We start from the raw sequence: 18,159 nt of genomic DNA, 5'->3' as shown, positions 1-18,159 counted from the left end.
TAATTGCAGATTGGGGAATTTTTATTCTTGCAAATTCTTGCAATCAAGTTTGACCATTCTCCAGCTGCTTTGAAATAAGCACAGTGCAGGTGGGTGTAGGGAAGGTTTTAGCTACATAACAGTTCAGCGGCAATCTTGCATGTCTCTTCAACGAATGTTTCCAGCCTCCCTGTGATGCTCTGTCTGTGGCTATGCTGACTATCCCCTGCAAATGATCTGCTCTATGAGCACCTAAGTTCAGCTTCTGGTGCTTTTTTTCACTGGAATTTGGAGTCGTACTGCATCTTAGAGCCACAGATTTGTCAGATTTAGTCAGTCTGAACTCTCTCTTTGAGCACAGTCTGGATGGGATTATTACTCTGTGCCCAGCCAAAATTAGGGGCATCTTTCTCCGTCACAGCCCCAACTATACACCTCTCATGGTCATTTTAAAGTCTGTTACTTCTGCTACCCTACTGCAAAATGAGGTTGCTGCTGACAAGAGGAAATAATGAGGCTTACCGAGATGCTATCAAAATCCCATTTCTGTGAGTCTTCTTTGGCTGTGAGAAATAAATTCACACAAGAATTTCACGTGACTATATGAGCACACCTGGACAAGAAAACATGTATATAATTCTTTTTCCACAGTTCTCTTTGTTTCTGTATGTTAGACAGTGGGAAGCTGACTACCAGAGAAAATAATTCAATGCAAGTAGTTTCTGTTATTGTAAACACAGCTTGTCAGCAAGAAGTGTTCCTGAGGCTCTCCTGGGAGCTGACTGGCAGTGTAGGTACACAGACACCTTCTAGTTTATAAACAAAATACAATAAAACATTCTTAGCACTAATGTCATTTCTGTACCCTTGGGGATAACATGAATATCAATTTGTATTCTTATTGGTTCGTTAATTTAAAATCATCTGAATTCTTCATGGCAGACTGTGAGATGCTCTGCTCAACAACAGGTCTCTTTCAGAATATTTCCTCTATTGTTCACCTCTTTGTTCATTTTAAATGGGTCCATTTAATTTGAAAATGGGATTTTTTTTTAACAAAGTAATCATCTGATATAAATGATAGTGACTGAAAATCACTGCAGACACTTTATTTGTATAATTTTCAGAATCTTGAAGGTAATGAATTTGACCATGGATGGAGGGGACGTGAAGTAGAAAGTCATCAGCAAGGAGCTAATTTGTGTTTCTTGATCATGTGGAGCTGGAAATTCTCCTGCTGAAACCTCTTTGAATCCTCTGCTTTCTTATGGAATATTTCACTCGCTCTTGTCAAGTTAGCCACATTCTCACTTGCTGAGGTTACAGCTGATGTGCATCACTTTCGGGGCTGGATGCTGTCTACGTAAGACTCTGAGAGATGAGTGGTGTATCATGTTAAATACCAGTAACCTCTCAGCTCTGCACCAGCTGGTGTGAGCTGTGGGAATAAAGCTCTCTTAGCAAGCATCTCCACCCCTGATCCCTCTGCCTGGTGTAAAGCCTTCTTTTGGATAGTTTGCCATATGGCTTGTTTTCTGAAGTATCTTTCAAATGGTGTCTTATAGCCAGGTATCTCTTCATCTTGTGAGAGTTATCTCCATACTCTTAAGGATCATGAATGCGGAGCATAAACACCAATGTATGCCAGCCTTGCAATTTTTTCAAGTTAATTTGACAAAACTTGCCTCCCTAAAACACTGATCATATAAAAGCTATAATTTCTGGATCACAAAGGATGAAGCTGTCCAGAGATAGACGTTGTAAGTCAGGCCTAATCAGCCTACCTGTGCTGATGGCACTGGAGCTTTACAGACTCAGACTAGTTGGTCAGCCAGCCAGCAGTGATGGTGAAGCTGGCCATGTAGAGGTAAGAATTATCAAAACAAACACCAGGAAGGATACAAGGCCAACAGCACTGGGAAAGCAGGTACATTTGTGGCTCAGGAAGTCCTTGAGAAAAAATGTCCTTACAGTTAAGCTTGTGATAAGGTAGGATGGGACTTTGTTTCCTCTTGTAATGGAAGTGTTCTTGTGAAAAGAGAAAATTGTAGGTCAGAAAGTCTTGTTGTTTCTATCTAAAAATTTTCATATAATCAGCTGTCAAATAGCAAATCACCATTCACATTCCCTTGCACAGAGCTTTCACTCCTTGGGAAAGAAGCTTTTCCTCCCTCTCTCCTTTGGAGGAATCATCTCTGATAGCAGATTCCTACCAAAATAATGCTAGGGTCCATTAGCATCTAGAGTTTGAATCAGTATGTAGGATGTTTCGGTGGTGCAGATTCTAAGGTAAAAGAGGAAAAATGCTGTGTCATATCTTTAGGAAACACTCTGCTAGCTTGCTCATTGCAGGTGCCAAATTACAACAAAACTGGATTTCATATATGATTTTTTTTACATCATTATGATTCAGAGTAGCACGTTGCTCTCCAAGCAGAGAAAAGAAGTCGCTAGAACATGAAGAGCTTTTATAACTAATGACTTAATCATTGGTTTTGACTGGCTTTTTTTTATTAATGCAGACATTATGACTCTGGTCACATTGCTAGGTGTTTCTTTGGCCTTTGATTTGCATGAGTAACCCCTGTTAGCCCTGACACCTTTTGAACTTTCAATTCGAATGTTAATTTTGGGAAGGGGGGAGTTGTGAGTGGGAGAGAGAGAGGGAACAGACAAGCATTTCTTCATACCACAGCACTGAGTTGTGCTCTCCCAGCCCCTCATGTACCATGGGCATACAAATGCACTGTCCCCACTGAGAACACCACGTGCAGGAACAAGACTGGAACAACTCAGTATACCTAATGCTTGTCAGCTGCTTGATCTTTTTCCCTTTCCACTTTTCCTTCTCTTGCAGATAAAATTGCCTACAGAAGTAATGACTAAAGAGACTAGAGACAAAAATATGCCACTAATTTGGGGTAACCAGACTCACCAACCTGTAACGTGATTAGTCATTGCAGCTCAGCGTGACAGCCTCCCAAACTGTTCCTCACGCTCTATTCCTCATCCACTGATGGCTGTCTTCCTCTTTCTAAGCTGTTCTAGTATACCTACAAGTACAGGAGCAGGCTTTGCCTGTTAATACTGAGGCAAGCAAGGCAGGGAGCTCTTCAGCTTTTTTTGTCATCTAGTACCATGCTGTCTCCCCATTCAGCCGCAGACACACGTTTTCTCAGAACTTCCTTTGAAAATATCATACCTCTTGAATATCTTCTTATAGCCCTGGACATCCTTAGCTAGCTTTTGGTCCAGCTGGGCTTTGGACTTTTTCAGCCCTGCAAAAGCAGTTCTTTCATATTCCTGCTCCCTGTCTTCCTTTCCACTTCTTGTATACTCTCTTGCATTTAATTTCAGTAGTTTGTTAAGAAGTTCCTTACTTTGTCAAGTGGGCCTTCTGCAAAAATTCTCAATCTTCCTGCAAAGTGAAATGATATGTTCTTAAGCTCTCAGTAAGTTTTCTCTAAAAGTCAGCCAGCAACTCCTTCTCTCCCGTAGCAGCTTCCCAGTTGATTCTGGCTACTCTAGATGAGCCAACCCACCCTCTGTACTGAGCTAATGAATGACTCATGATGGATCCTAGTTCTTCATCCTTTATATGGACCAACATGAAGCATCAGTGAGACCATCGTTTGCCAGTGTTTCACAGGTGGTTTCTTTTAGTGAACAAACAGATGTGGGAATTTTGGATGCATTTTAGGGTTTGGGGGAGATATTTTCTGCAGCGGATGGAGAAGCTCTTCTGCAGAGATTGCAAGCTCTTCATTTTATTCCTTTAAAATTGGCTCCCTTATCTTTTTTCTCCTCTGTGTTTTCTTGTTTGCCTAAAACAGTGTGTGATCACATCTGGTTAACACTTATATCTGTTGAAGGAATTCATTTGAATTCAATTTGATCAGGTTGATTTATTTAAGATCTGTTACCAAAGCGAAAAATACTGTAAAAGTATTATGCCTGCAAGTTTCATAGCCTAACTTGAACCCATTTATCAAATAAGGCAAGCAAACCCATGTATACAGAAATTGCAGCTATGGTATTTTGCCAGTCCCAGAGGAGAGGATAAATGAGGGTAGAATATTTAAAATCTTAGTTCAGGTCTGTTAGTGCTGTTAGTTCCTCTATATTTTTAGTGTTTTTCTTAACATTCCCCAATAAAGTGCCTTCATTTTGCTACATAAACGTAGCAAAAGGTGAGCTTAAGGAAGGTGAAATCTTTGGAGATTAGAGTGGCTAATTACATAGTCTACAGAATGTGTGATGTGTAAGTTGTATTTTTTCCAGCCTTATTGCATGATCAAATTTGGAGAGCTTTTCACAGGAATGACAAAAGACATTGATAAGAGTTTATTTTCTCCTCAGACATAAATAGCTGCTCCAGAATGTAGGGAAAGATCACTGTTCAGAGAAATGAAGACCAGGATCTTACAAGTCAGTAAAGCCAGTGTTATATATTTTCCCTTCAAAATGATTTCAGCAATGACAAAATAAACATTTCATCTGAAACTACCCACAGTTTGTCAGTCTTGGATGGTCAAGCAGACAGACCTAATATGTAAAAACTTCATCTCCATATGGTGGCCAAAATTCTGAATGACTGATAATGAAGAATGAGTTTGCACAACAAATTCATTCTCTATACTGTCAACTGTGCTTGCTGTAGGTATGATTGTGTAGAGGACACTTATCTCTCTGTATCTTCAGTTAGGGTATTACTGACGTATATTACACAAATCAGGGTGTAACACAATTGCCAAGAGCTCTGACTAAAAGCTTAAATCTTAGATTGTTTTTCAGAACAGAAAATCAGAACTAAAATTTTGTGGTAACACATGCGTTACTTGTTTACATTTCATTGTTGCAAGGACTGCAAGAAAATTCTTTTGCTTTCTGGCCTGTTGATGTCCCTGTATAATTAATAAGGTACTATGTTCCTTTAGGTCTCTTTCTTGTTCTTCTGACTCCCTTTTCCTTGTAATAAGAAAGATGAATCAACTAAGACTGAGTTGCTGAAGACATGATAAGATGCTTAGCTAAACCAAATAGTTATAACTTCAAAGGACAATAGTATCTGAGAGATTTTTATGAGAGTTAAGCAGGGATTTGGAGATATTTGTGGATCAGAAAATACCGAGGTTGTTGAAATTCAACCTGCTCCAAGAAAGAGAAGAAGTTAGCACATTTTTTATGTGAAAATTAAATTGATAAATGTTGCTATCTAACTCTGGCACTGGATTTCCTTAAGTCACTGAGTCCATTTCCAACATAAGTAACCAACCAGCTGGTAGATGCCTGGTGTACAAAAGTCCAAAGAGAGTCTCTGTATGCCATCAATGTGTTGGCCTGTAGAACAGTCCATCAGGTTTGCATCAACTTTTCTCACACTAACATCACATCACTGCTCATAGTCATTCCCTGACTGAACTCTCTGTCAAGATATATTCACTTCATTGTGGCATTCATCTGAAAAGTCCCATTTTATGACAAAGTTACAACTGATCTTGAGGCACCTTGCCTTCAATATTATGTGCCAGTTCTTTGAATAGGCTGACGTGGAAATTATCCACAGCTTGATTTTGACACACTGAATAATCACTGATTTTCTTACACTTTAGAGGTTCTTTTTGCTTTGCTTTGTGTTTCAAAATTTCTCTTCATTTGAAGAAATAGCTCTATTTGTAGCGGAAAAATATATATATATATAAAATTAGGCAAAATATCTATTTTTTTGAGGGATTTTCATTTTATGGAAATTGTCTTTTCTTTTGTGTCTTTATTCAGAAGGAAGAGACATAAGATTTGAAAATCTTTTAAGTTTTATTTGGGCAAGAATATGCTTTCCCTCTAAGTTCTTGTTTTGGTCATGTATTACATAGTGATCAGGGGAAGCGGAACAAATGATTAGGAAGGAAAGGTGATATTTTCTGGACTGTTTTGACATATAATGTGAAAGCTACACCACTTTTCTCTTGCTTTCAATAGGTCTTGGGTATTATACTGCAATTGCTGAACACAACAGAAGTGTCAGCTTGGTCATGGATTCTATATGCTCAATAGAAGTACAGACTGCTGGCAATTTGCATATGCATACAATTATTTTCTTTTCTGTCGTCTTTTGCTGTCATGCATACAGCATGACAACTCTTGGTCTTGGTAAGAACCACTCTCTTTTCCAATGATGTGAGTCACTCGGTCTTCGCAAGGTCAATCTGGTCTCTCAAATGTTCTCCAGCTCCACTGCAGCAATCAGCTCACTCACTATTGCCTGCTCACAATATGATGCCTCAATTGGTCCAATTTGTTGTCCTTGTAAAGGGCTGACCCTAGCCCTGGAAAAAAGGAAAAAAAAAAAAAAAAAGGAGTAAGTCCACTGCTTTCAAATGAAGGAAGTAGATCTGGTTTGAAGTTTCTAATTCAGCCTTTCTAGTGGAATCCATCATTATTTTGAATCCTATCCAAGTCTCTGGCTGCTCCAAAGATTGTCAGGGACATGCAGTGCAAAGGTACTGTTATTCAGCCCAATGTCTGATATAACATATCTGAGAGGAATATTGATTTTTCACAGAACATGAAAAACAGAAAAATAGGAAGACACTTCAGCACGACCTTGGCCTTCTACGTGAATAACCTAATGTTTATGGCTCAGCTTACTTTCCTTGTACTTGTCTGAAGTCCTTTGTGGAGCTTTTCTAAAGACAGTAATATCAGCTGCAATACAGATGTGATTTTGCAGTTCTCTGTAGACATAGGTTGCTATTTAATTTTCATGTAAGATTTTTCCCTAGATGAATTGAGATGCCTTCTGGAGCACTGAGGGATAGCGCAGCCTAATCAGAAACTCACTTTAACATGACACAGTCAAACGTTTGTCTCCCACTTGAGTACTGTTTGTTTTGACATCCTGCTTAAGGGATACTGGGAAAGAAGAAAAAGGGCAGGAAGAGAGATAGGTCTGGAGAAAACAAGTCTTATGAGACATGATACTTAGAATAGCCCTCGAGTACTGCCATCACTAGGCTCCTCAGGCTGCAGTTTTGTAATGGCTTTAAGTTAATCTGTGTGTGGTTAGTTCCAGTTCAACCCTGCTCACACTTTTGAACCTACTGGAGGCCATGGGAGCAAAATCTGGCCGCTGGGCTGCAGGGAAACCTGCCTTATGTCTTCCGAAAGTTGACATGAGAAATGGAAAGCCTTTGGGCAGTCCAGATGTCTGAAAAGTGACTGGAGGTCTATCCATTCTTGGCTCAAAAAATAGCTGGCTGTCACTGAAGACATGTTATGGAGAAGTAGTTGCATAATTGAAGCAAAGAAAAATTATTTTCCTTGCTTAGAGTTTAGCATTACCAAAACAAAAACTTCAGTTTCATTATTTTCAAACATGATTTTCATATATTAGCCTGCTAAACTCGTAATAAGAAATGTAGTCAAGAGAATATCATGCTTTTCATTACAGCAAAGCAGCCATAAATATCATAACAGTTAATGATGGTGAGTCCTGGAGACCCTTCCAATATTATCTAAGGTCATTTTTATTTATGTCTCCACGGGCACATCCAGTTATTGTTATGATGAATGAAATGGGCATTCTGGACTTTGCGTTATGGTGCTCCTGATGCATGGGAAGAGGTATTCCAGCTGTACACCAGCATGCCACAGGCATCCCCCAGTAAGTCAGAGAGAATGGCAGAAAACCATGAGAACAGAACCGTTTCGGGAGCTGAGGGATCATTTAATCTCTATCTGGTTCAGGAACTGTTTGGCTTCTGCCATCTTCATTCAACAGAGAGTACAAAATAAGACACTGTCACGGCATATAAAGGAGTAAGATTTTGTATAAATTTGAGTAAGATGAACTTTAAGTTCTGGGACACTACATTGATTTTTCTATATTGAATTAATAGAAAATATATTTCTTCTGGATGCTAAATCAATAGCTGTAGTTGCACAGCTTAAATGCATTGCATCACTTAGGTTTTGTATTTTTTAACATAAAGAGAGTATAAAGAAATAAAAGAGGTTTACAAAGTAAAAGCTTCCTGTAAGAGTTTCAAAAGGAAATGTGTTTGTTGTCAAGGTTGGATTGGGAGCACAGATTTAACAGCTTATGTTGGCTGTGATTAAAAAAAAAAAAAAAAAAAAGAAGAAGAAGAAAAATTAATTATTTATAAAATTAGCTTAAAATTACAAATGGAAAAATGGACAGAATCAAAAATTAAATGTGCTAGTACCATTTCATCACTCGGCTTAGGCCCTGATGATAAATCACTGGCAATCCCTGATATAAACAGATGCATTAGAAAGAAGAGTAAGCTGAGTGGAAGATGGAGAGAATGCTTCTTCTGAGATTTTCTTTTTAATTTGATTCTGAGACCAACAGAATAAATGTGCAGAAACAAGTAACCTTCTCCACCTTTTCTGCCCTCCTTTCAAGCTTTTAAGACCCAGCATCCACTGGAGTATCACTCAGCCTTTATTTCTCTGACCTTCCGAGGAACCCTGACCAAAGTTTGCCACACAAATAAAATTAGTATTTCTCACCTGGAGCATAACTTATCCTCCCACTGCTGCATACCTCTCATTGCATGCTCTTTCTGTTTCCAAGTCTGTTTACTTTCTTCCTTCTTTGCCTTTAATGAAATGAAAGAATCTGGTTTGACCAAAAAAGACTGTATTTTTGTCTTTGCTGCTCTCAGTCTGGGGCCAGGGAGGCAGTTATTTCTTAGAGAAAGCCTAACAGCAATGTATGTTTAACTGGCTCTAGGCAGCTGATAAGGATGTGCAGAGAACCCATTTCCCACTTACATAGCCACTTTGAGCAAAGATCATAAGTAACAGAAACAGCGTATTTATCTTTGCTGTTGTTTCTTCCTTGCTCTCTGGGTATTTGTCTTATTTTGTCTTCAGAAAAACTTGTTCATACTCATTAGAGATATCAACAAAAACAGCCTCAGCAGATCATTTTGGCTTTCTTGAAGGAGGGCAATTAATGTCACCTTCGTTACCAGCAGAAAAGACCGTTGAAGAAGGGGCAGCATCACAAAAATGTTTCTATACCCAAGAGAAAGGGAAGAACAATTAGTGTTAAAACAAAAGCTTCTCTTATTATTTTAAGTTTCAAATGTTTGAATTATCTGGAGTTTTGTTAGTTTGCTGGAGATGTACTCAACCTTGAATTAAGGATGAGATATTGCATCCAAAATTTTGATCCTCTGCATTTTTTCTTCTAATGAAATGAGTGCAATTGACTACACCAGATTAAAAATCAGAATTTGAGATTTAAACCCCATTTAAACTGTTTTTGTACTTTCAGATGCCTGCAGTTTTGGACATTCCCTGACTGTAAAGCAGAGCATCACCTTAAGAAAAAATTTGCTCTTGCAACTACTGCCACTATATTTTAGTACCAGTATGCTGTCTCAAACGGCTAAAAATCAGCCATCTGGATTTCCTCAACAGCCTGGCTAACTGCTGTTTAACTAAAATTACCCTCAAGTCAGGGAAATTTTAAGAGCGAAGCAGTCATACAGCAGAGTTATATGATACCATTAACCAAAAGCTTACATTATCTCCAGTCTAATTAATTAAACACCAACAAAATCTAAAAGATTATTTGCATCATGGTGTCATCTGGCCCTTGAAATTTGAAGCCAATAGCAACAGAACAGATTTATTAATTCTTCCCAATACTTAATTCCCATCACTAAAAATTTGTTACAGGGACTGTTGCCATCCATGGGAAGTTATCAGTAAGCTTTTCTTTGATTTTTTTTTTTTTGTAAACAATTAATCTTTAACTAACATACAAATCACATATTTAAGATTTTTTTTTTTTATGGCTGTTAAGTCTTGAAGGATAAGAAATAAGAAAGCCTCATGCTGATTTTCTTGTCATAGACATTGCAACTTTGACATGTTCTTGACAGTCCCTGCATGATTTCCTTTTCTTGTCTCCTTCCTTTGTATTTTAAGTTATTCCCTGGTTAAAAATAGCCACTGTGCAAAGAGTTCAGCCCTGTGTTTTTTCTTTCATTGAACGTCAGGTTGTGATAGATTTGTATGTTTCTAAGCTGAGTCTTGAGGACATAGAAGTTAGAAGCAAATAGCCTTAATTACACACATCATGTTTGAATAGGAAACTCTTTGGCAAAGTAATACTCTCCCAGCTTTTATTATTATTAATAATATTATTATTTATTTATTTATTTCTCACACAGGCATAGAGATTTGGAGATATCAAAACTTCTGGCTGTCCTCAGAGGTGCTGGAGACACCCAATGACCACTGAATTCAGAAGTATTTATCTCTGGATGATCAGCTGGTAGCTGCTTGTTATTTTGAACACATGCTATCCCGATCTGCTAGCTGCACGCATCCCACTCTGGTTCTACTGGAAGAAATGCAGAACTTTTACATGTGTGTCAGCTTTACTAAACTTTTGATGGTAAAGGTAACTCCCCTTCAGTTTCCCAGGTAAGAAATGTTTTTTGGGGGGAAAGGCCATGTGGCATACAGAGATTTAAAAGTTTTGCAGTTAGCAAATCTACATGCCTGACTTGTTTTTCATCCACCGTTAAAAGCAAGCCTAGTCTGCACTTGAACTAATAGTGAGGGAACTCTCAGGTTGTTTTCTCACTTCCTGGACAGTGTAATAGTGTTTTGTCCTTATTTAACTTATGATTACTTGTAGTCAAGTCAGATGCAACACCTTGCTATTGAGTCTGCCTCCCTAGGCTAGCTATTAAGAGTGGTTACAAGCTCTCAAGAGTCTTAACTGATACCCAGCACAGTATTGCTGTGTATGTGTATTGCTGTATATCAGTATGTGTTGTCAAGTGGGCATTTAATTTCTTCCATGAAAATGGAGAACTTTTTTCTCATCACGACTGAAGTTCTGGGTTCCTCCTAAGATTAGGAAAGAAAATGATAAAAATATAATGTGATTTAATCCTTTTTCTGGTGTTGTGGTCTGAATCTACCAGATGGATCTTGTTTTTCAAAGCACAGCCTGCACAGAACTAAGATTTGGAAACTTGGTTGAATGAATCAGCCAAGCACAATGCAAAGAGCCAAAAATGCAAAATCAAAAGAGATTGATATATTTGGCTTGAAAAATTAATGTTTTAAATTTTCACCAATATTTTTGCATTGAAAGTTCAGAAGACATTTTTGGAATTTAGGAGATCTTGTATTTCTTTTTTTTTTTTTTCCTGGTAAAAGTCCATTTAATAATTATTTGTAATGAATATCTGAAAAACATCCTGAAAATACGAATTATTTTATACCTGATGTGTTATTATTGCTGGGGACCTTCACATATATGTACATAATTTGTGTTGAAACATCATGCTCTAAATTATATGGGCTTTTGTACAAGCCATCCTTAACTCTCTGCATCTCTGCAGTGGGCTCTATACCATGGATTAGAATAATCATGCGATGTTCCAGCTGGGATTAAGTTCTTGGTAAACTCTATACGATTTTAGTGAAAAGAGAAATGTAGTTGAAACAGTGCAGAATATACATGAAGAATACTGCAGAAGGACTGAGAAGTATTTACATTTGCAGCATCTTGGCTTGTGTTCTCTTGCCTTATTTGTTTTTCCTTTTATTAGCTTTTATTGTGTTGTCATTTGTTCAGTCCTGGGGTTAACTGCTTGGGTGTCTTAATACTTTAAGCGTTTCATAGCACAGATTTCACTCTCTGATTTTGACAAGTCGGTACAGAGTTTTTACAGTCAAGTGTAACAAGTTAAACCATTTTGATCCAATTCTACTTTAATATGATAGGAAATACTGTCAGCCCTGTAGCACCTGCTCTGACTTGCTCTCCAGAGAAGCTTGTCCTACTATATCAACTAAATTGGGTGTCTTGGTACACTACTCACCCAAACTGAGTGCCTAAAATGTGTGTCTAAAGTGTCTTATGCCCCTTTTTAGTTGTTTTGGGCACACAAAATATTTTATAAAGTTGTGTCATAAATTCATTGCCCATTAATGGTTTACCCTATGTGTAAATGTCTCTGGACAGTCCCGTATTTTCTATCTGCTTCCTCTGTCCTTCAAAGATATTACCTCTGGCTCAATTTTCAATTTCTGTGATTAAACTGAAGCATAATATTTTTTCCCATGACATTTGTTTTGTAATGAAGGCATTGAAAAGAACTCAGCATTTCTAACACATTGTTTCCAAATCAAGCTAGAAGAAGGGCTATAAGTATAAATAAGAGGTTACAGAATAGTAGTCCATGTTGGCCAAGCAAACAAGATACCTTGAAATACAAAGATGGGATTAACAAAATCAGATAAGATGTGAAGACTTAAGGTGTAGGGGACTCATTATATGTTGTCTTTAGATTAGAGTTACTATATTTGTATAGGTGTCATCAAAAAAAGTTGAACTAAAATAACAGTATACTGATGAGTAAGTTTCAAGTTTGATCAAAAGGCAAGAAATTCCTTGCAAAGGCATCTTTACATTCAGAGGACTTTAGATCTCCCTTTTAGAGAGATGCTCAGAAGATATTTTGTCACAGCTACAACTGTGGGAACAAATGGTCTCTGGAATAAAATTACCAGTGTCAGAGATGTCAAGACTTCTGTGTAACAACAAGGAAGCAAATAACCCTGTTTTGCTTTAGCTACACTTATGATTATTTTATTCAGATGCATTGATCTTGCAGTACTGCTGTACTGACTTCTTTTGTGTTGCAAGTATCTCAGCCTGCAGTTATATTATTTTTGAAAACCAAACACCTCTAAGAAAGAAAGAACCTGAAAAAGATAACTTTATTACTCTAGTACTAAATTGGATGCACTAGCATGTTTAGAGAAAAAAAAAAATACAGGATTTCTGTTACTGAGAGAGTCTGCTTTTAAAGTCTAAGTCTATCCAAAACAAAGGACTTCAGCAGTGGACTAGATATCTGTGTACAAAAGCAAGATAGCTTTTTTTAGCTGCAGCCAAAACATGAGGGCAGTTAATACTGTTCAAATATCTAGATAAGCAAACAAAATCACTATGATTTGATTATTTTGAATCAAAATCATCCAGGAACAACTAAATTCACTTACCCATTTTATTCTGTTTTGGCAGAATAGTGGAAGGAATATATCCAGCCAGCTCCCAAGTTTCAGGAGCATGGTTATAATTTCCAGATGCAAGGTGTTAATTCCCTAAGGCATACCAACTTTATCACTTGCAGCCTTCCAGAGTTTTCTACTCACCCTCTTCCGTAGATGCAGAGCTACATACCCAAAGAATTTAATGCCTTCCCTGTGCTTTTCTGACTGTAATCTGCTATACCAAATAAATTATGGCATTTCATGACAATTAGGACTATCTCTCAAAAAGGTTCCTGACCATCTTGCAGTTGGCAGGACAAGCTTGCTTACATTGTTTCTTAGTTATTTCTTCTTTCTTTGACAGTATTTGGTAAATTGTCCAAATTACCAAATATTACGTTTGGTCCTGGACAATAAGAAAGACTAAGAATGCATGATCAAATATCAGCTCAAATACTTATTTGCATAGATAAGCTATTTACCTAATTATTCTAACATTCATTCAACTACTTGAGGGCTGGTACAGTGGCAGCAGTTCTCAACTATCAAGCCATAATAGTTGTTTGCAAAGGGGCAGGCACATTGCTTGATAGTCATGACACCTGTTCCATTTCCCAAGGCAAGATATAAAGGTTCTCACAATGCAATCACATTTGTCTTCAAAGTTACTGTAAAAAAAAAAAAAAAAAAAAAAAACAATAATAATGTAAAAGGAAAAGGTGGTGCATCCCAGAAGAGAGGAAAAATAAAAATAAAAATTTCAAAACTTAAAAAAGAGAAACAACAATCTTCCTGCATGAACTAGAAAAACATTTGAAAAAAGTAATTGTTTCTTCCTATGTGAATTCATGAGCTCAACAGACAATAATATTTTAAAAATATGCTTTAGAAGCATTTTTATTTAGTGTTTAAAGGAAATGATTAAGTTGGAAAATTTTGGCAAAGTGAGACAGTGTCTGTAACAGAACATTTTCAGCAAATTATATTAATGGAAAAAAATCAGAACTCTAACGTTTTTGAGAGTAAACTTGCATTGTGTTTGTCTGAAAAACCACAGCAGTATCTTTGTTTTTTTCTTTCTCTCAATTTTCTGAAGTCACATTAAGACGTCTTTCTAGATCAAAAATATTTCTACCCTCTTTCTTTTCAGACAAAAATTGTTCTTTCTGATGTTTTCATGTTTCTTCAGAGAACAACACTAATTGGCTTCCATCGCAAGGAAATATCCCTCTAGAAGGAAATAAATGACGACTGCTGTGTCTTTACATCACTTTTATGTTTGTTAGTTACATCAGCACAGTGAATGAATTTGGTTCCTTTTTATGAGAGGGGCTATGGTTCCTGTCTGACTTTTTTATTCATTATTACTTGTGGCAGATAAGAAACAAAAAGAGGCAGTTCAAAATATTTGATTTGGAGGTTATACTGTGTTTTATTTCCATTACTCTGAAATAAGTTGTTTTTGTAATGTTTCCTTTGGCTCCTTCAGGCTTTGTTCTCTTCACTAGTCACAAGAAAATGTTTGTGAGTCCAGGGACCTGACTGAATGACTCCCATACACAGACAACAGGAACAGGGAAATCCACATATATAGCAAGCAATTATTTTATTTTATATTTTACTTTTTTAAAATTTACCTTGGACACATCAGTGCTGCTTTGCATATCAAATGTTTTCTGAAAACAGTGGCTTAGAAGTGATTCAGCCTGAAATTTTTGATTTGGAACACTCAATTTGAAGATGATATCCTATATCAATTTTTGTGGGAAACCCCCAAATCATTAGTCTCAGTTTGTGACACAGCTTTCATCTACCCTATAGAGTGCTGTGCTGGGGTACTACTATGGGTCTAGAAAGCATGGAAGCTGTGTCAGCTCAACCTAATCTCTGCCTAGACTGAAGAGTTCTACTGTAGGCACAAAAGGATACAATCTTGGCATTCCCAATAACTAGAATTTTCCTCTATTCTGTTCCCTGTTTGGATATGGGATAATAATAACAGCAATCCATTTCTCTACATGCCTTTTGGTATGTCTCTACTATTTAGATTTGAGGTGGCCAAACAGGGGCTTGTGGCTTCATGGACCATCCTGGTAAGCTGTGGCTCCTTTTTAGGCTCATACCACATGAATGGCAAAGAGACTCCTTCAACATGGTGGTGGTGGAGTAACCCTGTCTCTAACCTCAGAAGGAAGTGAACCAGGAATGGCAGATGAGGCCAACAAGGTTCCCAAGTGCATGCCCAGTCGCATCGAAATGATGGGACACAGCAGGGGCCAGTCTCTTCTTCTTCCAGCTGGAATTGCAACACAAGCAATACAGTCATGATGGTATGGAGAGAACAAACATCAACCACTCAGGCTTATGGTCTGAACTTTCAGCTTCCCAGCTCTTTGATTCCCAGCTAAGGAAATATCAAAGCACTTGTGTCTTACTTATCCTTTGTGGTCCCCCCTAATTCTCATAGCTGTTTGTATTAAAGTTTTTTCTTCTCAGATTTTCATGCCTTTCTCCAAACACTTTTGTAGAATGTCCCTTGATAAATCCTGGTGTTCAAATTGTACCACTTATTCAGAAAAAAAGTCAAAGATTACTGAACTTTTGGCAAGACACTATGGAGGTGTTTTGTGCTGATGTGATGTATTTCATAGTAGTCAGCAGACAAATGGGACTTGAGGTACAAGCAATAAAGGACTTTCTTCATCCATACATTCTGTGCAGGGTCAAAATTTCAGGTAGCATGAACAGGAGTATCTTTGATGAAGTCGCCTACTTTTGCCACATTAGGCTCAGTAAAACTCTGCTGGTTTGTGCTTGCCTAATAAATGTAAAAGTTTGTAAAACTGTTTATTCCAGGGGAAATTAAATGTTCCTAAACCTTTCATATTTCTAAAAGAAGACTTGAAAGGTGGTGAAAAGCAAAGATTGAGCTACTTCTAAAGTTTGTACCTACCTAAATCCCTCAGAATATGGTCAGATACATGACTGTACTGATCAAATTCTGAAATCTGGGTACTATTCTATTTGGTAAACTGATGTAGAAGCGTCCTTGCTGCTGAGAATTGTCAACAGGCTTTTCTCTAGGCAGGACCAGACTGATATTTGTTTTTCCTTCATGCAAGAAAGTAGAGCCTATCAAAACAAGAAATTTTCTAAATCACAAGGTAACACAGGTTTCTTTAATCTTTGAGAATTGTCAATGTCACTTGCAGCAAAGGAAGATAAAAAATTGCGGCCATGTCACCAAACATTTCAATTAGAAAAAATTAAAAGGTCTATCACTCTTTGTGCTCTAGGGTTATAAGCTGATCAATCCTTTTATCTCTACAGTGACTTTTTCATATCTCATTATTTTCCCAGACCTTCGGAGTCACTCAGATCTTCCTGCTCCAGGTGTACAGCCATGTAGAAGCCTTGTGGCCAGGTAAGTTATTGGATAGCAAACCAGAAACCTTGTTCATCATCTCTCTAGGGGGGAAAAATGCTTTGGTATAAAGAAATGGGGCTGCTATTGAGTTTGGTCTTCAAATCAGTAAAGTATCAGAAATACTATGAAGTGATTATAGCTCTGCTACAGATGATGATTTATGTAGGGTAAATAACAGGAAAAAACTGCAAGCCAGTAAGTATTTTGTAGTTACAAGCACACAGATTGCTAACATTCTTGTGCAGCAAAGACCAGAAATATTAAGACAATGACAAGTTCTCGGCATAATTTTCTTGGAAAAACAAACAAATGTGTTGGACCTTTGCCATTCCAAAGATAATGGTGAAACTGGCAATGAAAATCAAAAGAGAAAAGTTTGGAAGATCCTTGGGAAATTATCTTAATCACTTGGAGCGAATCCTCAGGCATACACTGCATACTGGGTGATTAAAATAAGCAAGACCAATTACTGTGGAAGAAGTGGATCAGCAAGAGGTTCTTTTACAGGTCAGTCTGAAAAGACTGCAAAAAAAAAAAAGTCACAGAACAAACAGTATCACTGTTGCAGTAGTACTAAATTTAAGCAAATTCAGTTCAGTTCAGACAAGCACTGGACAAGAGACAAATAAATTGGAGTGCATTCAGAAAAGAGCTAGCTGAAATGATGAAGTGATTCACCTACAGTGAAAGATAAGAGAAAATATTTTAAGGGAGATCTATACCTCTGAAGACCATGAGCTCAAAGAGAGGTATGGAAGGGTTTTGTGAAGTACACCAGGAAACAGCTTGAAGCAAACAAATACAAACAAAGAAAAGCAAATACAAGCCAACTCTTAAAACCCTGCTGGCAGTGCAGCATTTGACACCAAATTAGCCTCCTCAAGCTAGTGAGAATAACAGCATCATCTGGATTTTTTTATAATGAACCTAGGTAAAGAAGAATAATTGAGACTAAAAAGCTAAATAGGTGCATAACTACAGCCAAAATAATGTTTTGATCTTTTAGAACAAATTCTCATCTGACTTAATAATGAAGGGAGGACACTGTTCATACTATTCCTCATGGCTGGCAGAAAGTTTTTCCATACAGTATGGTAAGTACTTTAACGGCCCCATCAAGACAGTAGTAGAGCTGGTAAAAAATTCATGTGGTCTCCTGTGTGGTGCCCCTCCTCTGTTCCCTGTGCTTCTGTTCCTTCAGAGCTTTGCCAAAGGACATGAGCTGAGTTTGTCTCTCTGCATAAAGGCTGAGATCCTCAGATGGTTCCTCTCTCTATATATAATAGGTAGCATTTTTCAAGGGGATCTAAATGATTCAAGAGGCTGAGTCCTACCACTCTCTTGAATCACTTTGACGCCTTTGAAAAACATCCTATTTTCTCAATGTTCAGTTCCTGCATAGCACATTCAATAGCCAGCAAAGTTTGCAAAGCCTATCTCACTGTTATTCTTTGACAGAATACATTGCCTTTGTGAGCAGGCTTTATCAACGTGTGGTTGAAGGGTACTCAGGCTGTCTAAACTTCACCAAACTCTGTGTGGATAAAGGATGTCATCAGATTTTCACAGGGAGCTGACTGCAAACTGGACAATTAGAGTCATGGGAAAATCATGAGTACAGAATTTGTCCAGGATTACCAGGTTAGAAGCAGTATTTATTAGAGAAAGATATTCAATAGGAGTAAATGAGAGAA

The 18,159-nt window shown here is 37.6% G+C and overlaps 1 long non-coding RNA gene across 2 annotated transcripts in view; it reads left to right on the top strand.

Annotated features, from left to right (window-relative positions):
* Window positions 1–18,159, top strand: part of LOC310902335 — a 194,681-nt gene that overhangs the window by 132,612 nt on the left and 43,910 nt on the right. Inside the window, exons 2-4 of one of the 2 annotated variants that reach the window (XR_014586641.1) lie at window positions 10,191–10,446; window positions 16,399–16,462; window positions 17,472–17,559. This is a non-coding gene — a long non-coding RNA (uncharacterized lncRNA). The remainder of the gene's footprint in view (window positions 1–10,190; window positions 10,447–16,398; window positions 16,463–17,471; window positions 17,560–18,159) is intronic. The other variant, XR_014586642.1, reaches the window with a different exon arrangement.

This window comes from Anser anser (assembly GCF_964211835.1).
Source record: "Anser anser genome assembly, chromosome: 7".
NCBI lineage: Eukaryota > Metazoa > Chordata > Aves > Anseriformes > Anatidae > Anser > Anser anser.
The sequence above is the reverse complement of the archived record's forward strand: the minus strand, read 5'-3'. Positions and strand labels throughout refer to the sequence as shown.